Here is a 6,002-nt window from a genome sequence, read left to right on the forward strand (position 1 = left end):
CTCATTATAAACGGACCCAGGGAATAATTCGGATTCAAGGTTATTGAAAGCCTAAATTTCTCAAAGACCAGTCTTTCCCCACTCCCCCATCCCCATTTTGCTTCAATGTATGTGTGTCTACATATTTACATTTACTTGTGCCACCCAAAGTCTTATTTTAAACATCTCTGTTTTAAACTGATTACACTGTAAGTATTCTAATAATGTTGTTAGGGAGTAAAAATGACAGTGCAATCACCATTGTTCAAAAAGAGGTAGAAAGCGCCTCAGAAGCCAACCTTTTGTGATATATATAGGTTGCTGAGAGGTGGTTAACTGAAGTATTCTGGGGCAGAGTACTTTGTACACTTTTTATTGTTTACTCGAAAAAATTTTTTATTCTTATGTTTTCTATTGAGTCTCCGAATTACTTCATTTTAGCTATCCTAATCTACTTTCACTGGCTCTTCTTGACCTTCAAAGACTTCAAGAATCCTAATATAGCTGCATTCACACATTCATATTCATTGCCTCTCTTCTCTACATCTTCCCACAAACAGTTTCATTGGTCATTTCTATGTGGATGCCTCCCACTTCTCCCTAATTTTATATACTGAGAGCAAGTTCTATTTAACATGGTTTGACACCTAAAATGCAACATATTTGAAACTCCTTTCAAGTGTGCTTTTCAACTCCAGTAGTTTCTATTTCTGCAGAGAGGCTACCTAGGCTCAAAAACCACATCCACCATGGTCTACCCCTTTCCTTGCTTCATTCTCAAACCCTTCTACCAAATGCCAATTTTTGTACCTCTGTATACTTCATGATTTCCTGCTTTTCTATTCCTATTGCTACTACACATGCTCAAGCATCTATTTTGGATAGATTATTGTAGACCTCCTAAACTGGATTCCTTGGTTCCAGCAACCCCCCGCCCCCCCCCCGCCACCGACCTTGGGGTGAATCCTTTATTCACAGCCACTAGATTCATTATCCTAAGGCAACAACTAATGATGTCATTTCATAGTCAGGTATTTTCAGTAACTCTTATTTCTAATACACAATGTTTGTCAGTCTGGCATTCGAAGTTTGCCACCTTTTGCCATTTTTCTTTTTAAAACAAATATGATCTTCCAGTGAATTAGTGACTATCTCTTGTGTTTACCCAATCCATTCTTTTGCTTAAGCTTTTCCTTGTGACTAGACTCTAGAAGGCCATTTCCATATATCCAAATCTTACCTTAAGTCTTAGCTCAAATGCTTTTCTCTCAAGTGAGCTAGCTGTATCTCACCCTGAAAAGGGGCGATAATCAGTATCCTTCTTAGGGCACTTACTACGTCAGAGCATGTAATGCTGTTGCTTATGTGAATCATAACATGACACGCACAACATTTAGGACAGGCTCTGCTTACATTTTACTTTTATATCCCCCTCAGTGCCCGGCACACTGTGCCTTGTGTATGCATGAATGACAAAGTTAGGAAAAACAGAGGTAATTGGCTAATTTGACTGCTAGCTAGGTTTTCTTTAGGGATCCTGGGGTAGTGAGTTCAAATCCAGCAGACTTCTCTCAATTGCTTTTGGTTTCTGTGCAAAGGACACCTGAATTCTTCCCAGAACAGTTACACTGCTGAAAAGGAGGAGGAGGAAGAGGAAGAAGGGTAGTATTTCCACAGTACTTGGCATTGCCCAGGGCAATTTTCAGACACTGACATAGGGTAGATATCCACAGCAGGGAACAAGAGTTACTAAAGGTCTGGAAGTAATGGTCTATCCATCTATTCAACACATTTTTAAAAAAAGCATGTGCTATATGCCAAGAATTCTTCACAAAATGAAGTCTCTGCCCTTAAGGGGCTTATGCTCTTAGGAGGTGTGGGGGTGGGGGTGAGGAAGGTAGACACCCAACAAATATTATAGTATGCAGGGAGAAATGGGCACGTAATGTACACAAATATATAATGGAGACAAATACAGCAGGAGAAGCTGGATAGAGAGGGTGGTGAGGAATTGTCATTTTAGGGGAGTTCAGGGGAACACTTTTCTGATGAAATATTTCAGCAGGGACTGAAGGAAGTTAGTGAGACTTGTAGCTGGAGGGGGAGGGGGGGGAGTTTACAAGTAAACAGTTAAATGCAAAAGCCCTGGGAGGAATACTAAGTGCTTGTTGAACGTGGATGTGGGCAGCGGGGCGTGGAAGTAGGGACTACAAATCAAATACGCCCTCACACAACAATGGAAGCCATTGAGGGATTTTGGCCAGAAAGCAAGCAGATCAAGGGAAGCCAATTAGATGGCTATTAAACAACAATCTGAGTGAGATAACAGTGGCTTTGGCCAGAGTAGGGGCAGAAGAGAGGAGAAATGGTTGCTTTTCTAACAGGTTTTGAAGGTAAAGGTGTCAGGATTTGCAGAGATTTGAAATGCGCTGTTAGAGAGGGATCCAGAATGAGTCAAGATGGGGCGCCTGGGGGGTGGGGTGGGGGGCTCAGGTCGTGATCCTGGAGTCCCAGGATGGAGCCTCCAGCCCCGCTCCCTGCTCATCGGGGAGTCTGCTTCTCTCTCTCCCTTTGCCCCCCCAACCTCTCATGTTCGCTCTCTTGCTCGCTCACTGTCTCAAATAAAATCTTAAAAAAAAAAAAAAAAAGAGTCCCAACGACTGGAAGGAACAGATTTGCCATTGACTGAGAGGAGATTTAGCGTGACTGGGGGTGGGGATGAGGCAAAAGATAAGCTTTAAAGATTTAGGCAGTAGAACAAACAGTAAATAGTTGGCAGAGGCGGGAGGAAGACAGGAAGACAGTTGTGTAAGGAACAGAGCCATTTCAGAACGATGGGGCCTTCTTTATGGCGATGGCCACACGCTTCATGTGTATCCGCTGTTGAGGACAGAGAAGGAACTGCGGATCTGTAAGGAATCCCCTAACTTGCTCAAACATACATGTTTTGTTTTTCATTAACTTTAGGTAAGAAAACAGAGGTACATCTAGTATCTGGTACCAAATCTTTTTACTTTCCATTATTTCTAAAAACTCAAGTTAAAAACATTCAAGTTCAGTTTAAATCTAAAAACCTGCCTAATTAGAGCAAAAGTGCCGAGAATAGGGATCTTGTCTTATACCAAAGCTGAGGGCGTAATAGGCACTTAGTATGTGAGTCAACAAATGGAAGGTACAGTAAGAGTTGTTTCAAGGCTTTCGATAGGTTTGGCCTAACTGCCCCTTGAAGATGTAGTGTTCATTCATATTTCATGCACCAAGAATATGACAGTACTTATTTCCCCACAAATTTGCCAATATTGACAGTCACCGTGCTTTCCACAACTGCTACTGTGGTAGGTGACAAATAGCATCTCGTATTTATTTGGGTAAGTAATGGGGTTCTGCACTTTTTGTGCTTTATTAGGCATGTTATTATAAATTTTTTTAAAATTTGAATTCCAGTATAGTTAACAGTGGTATGTTAGTTTCAGGTGTACAAAACAGTGATTCAACAATTCCATACATCCCCTGGTGCTCATCCTTAAAGTGCTTTCCTTAAATCACCATCACTACTTCACCCATCCCCCCACCCACCTTTTTTCTTTTATGAATTGCATTTTAATATTTTTGCTCAGTTTTCAGGTTTTTTTTTTCTTTCTCCAACTGAAATGAGTTCTTCATACACACTGGGTACTAAAACCATTCATATGTTGTAAATATTTTCCTTTATCTTCCACCATATAAAAATTTAAGATTTATTTCCTTTAATGTTGCTTTGCCACATTAAATTTCTTGCAAGTCACATTTAAAAAGTTCATTCAATATATAATGAATTACTGATTATATATAAGAAAATGTACTAAATATTATGTGTGGGCAACCAAATAAAAAACCAAAAAGCATCCTATTTTCAGGCACGTTACAATCACGAAAGGTTGTTATATGCACATTTATAATACAGTATGCAGTAGGGCTGTAATAGTGGAAGTTCGTTGGGAGTGCTCTTATGAGGGAGAGAGTATCCTGAATGATTTAGACAGGCTTTAAGGAAAAGTTAAAATCAGAATTAGGCAGAGAGGTAAGATTTGAAGCGGGGGAAGTTCTACGCAAGTGAACTGCATGAGCAGATATAAGACGCAAAGCACGAGGCGCATTCAGGGAACAGTGGGTAGTCCAGCGTGGGTTGGCTAATATTGTAGAGAAAGAGAATGACTACACCTGCTGAATTGTTTTGAATACTTTCCCATCCATTATGTGGTCTGTAGCTGACTCCCCCAGTGCCAGAAGTGGTAATTACCCAGATTAGTAGAATGCTTGGGAAATGAAACAGAAGCTGTAGAAAGGGCGATTTTCATTTTCATACCCCTTGCACACCAAAGACCAGCCCACTTTGGTTCTGCACAGATGAATCAGGTTGACTAAGGCCCTATAATCTAAGGCATAGTCTGCACTTTCAGTTCTCTAAACTAAGTAGGTATTTAAGGTCCCCTGAGGGTTTAAAACATCTAGGAAATCATAGATGCCACGAAGTATCGAAACTTATTTGGATCACTGATAAACATTCTCAGCTTACCTTAGACCCTAAACATGGGTAACTCTTGATGAAATCCCTGGCACAGATACCGTCAAAAGCGGAAGCACAGTTCTCATTATAGATGTTCCGTGGGCTCTGGGTCACCATTGCACAGTAGGACAAAGCATGACATTGCAGACATCGATTTTCTCATAAACACTGGAAACTTAGGGCGCCTGGGTGGCTCAGTTGGTTAAGCGATTGCCTTCGGCTCAGGTCATGAGCCTGGAGTCCCAGGATCGAGTCTAGCATCGGGCTTCCTGCTCAGCAGGGAGTCTGCTTCTCCCTCTGGCCCTCCCCCCTCTCATGCTCTCTGTCTCTCAAATAAATAAATAAAATCTTTAAAAAAACAAAAAACAGAGGAAACTTAAAATATAACTGGAAGGGTTCAGTGCCCCCCAACCCCCGGGTTCAATTGCAATTAAGACAGTTTAAACCAGGTAACTGCAAAAATACCTGTGAACTGTATTTTAGTTTCTAGTCACTCAATAACTTGTGAGATCCAGGCTTAAAAGTAAATGTTGCAAGGTCTGCATGGAATGATTAAATCCTTTGGGTAAGGATTTAAGAGATAATAGTGTAAATAAGATTTGAAAAAAATGTAGCGAAGTCCTATATATTCTTCAAGGTTATTAGAGATGAAAACAGGCAAGGTGTGGGGGCACCTGGCTCAGTCACTTAGTCTCCCTTCGGCTCAGGTCAGGATCCCAGGGTCCTGGGATCGAGCCCAGCATCAGGCTCCTTGATCAGTGGGGAGTCTGCTTCTCCCTCTGCCTCTGCTCATGCTCTCTTTTGCTCTAATAAATAAATTCAAACTCAAGCAGTTCTGATTGCTGAGGTAGTATCCTATCCCCTGAAACCTTAGTGGCAAATTTAATATAATTTAAACACATTTTTGCTACATGTTAAATATATATATGCATATAAATAAATAAATATATTCACACCCTTCAATAAACTGTAAGTGGACAAAGCTGGAGAACAGATCTTTTCTATATCCAACTTATTTGACTCAAAATATACTTCACAGCTCTCAACCTATATACAGATTTCTTACCTAGTTTTACAAGATTAATTTGCAGAATTCGACCTGTATTATTCCAGTGCTAACTACTAGCTATACTGATTTATTACACAGGGTCATCAGCATAAGGGAACTTAAGAATTCATTCTGGATACACTGTATGTTAACTAATTGAATTTAAATTAAAAATTAAAATAAAATAAAAAATAAAATTCATAAAAAAAATTCATTCTTGGGCAGAAAAATGAGAACTGTACAGTGATTTCATCACTGTAAACTGAATTGTTCCTTAGCATACACTAAGGCTAATATAGGGCAGATCATTAACCATAAAGTACATTGTGGGATTAAAGGGACAAGAGTGTAGTTCAAAGTCTTTTGACAAAATCATACATTCCTATTACCTTTGAAAATAAACACTAAGAATTCTTGTATACATCTTAG

This window comes from Mirounga angustirostris, unplaced genomic scaffold, assembly GCF_029215605.1.
Source record: "Mirounga angustirostris isolate CCGP_5_RB_7025 unplaced genomic scaffold, mMirAng1.0.hap1 SCAF_7, whole genome shotgun sequence".
Lineage (NCBI taxonomy): Eukaryota > Metazoa > Chordata > Mammalia > Carnivora > Phocidae > Mirounga > Mirounga angustirostris.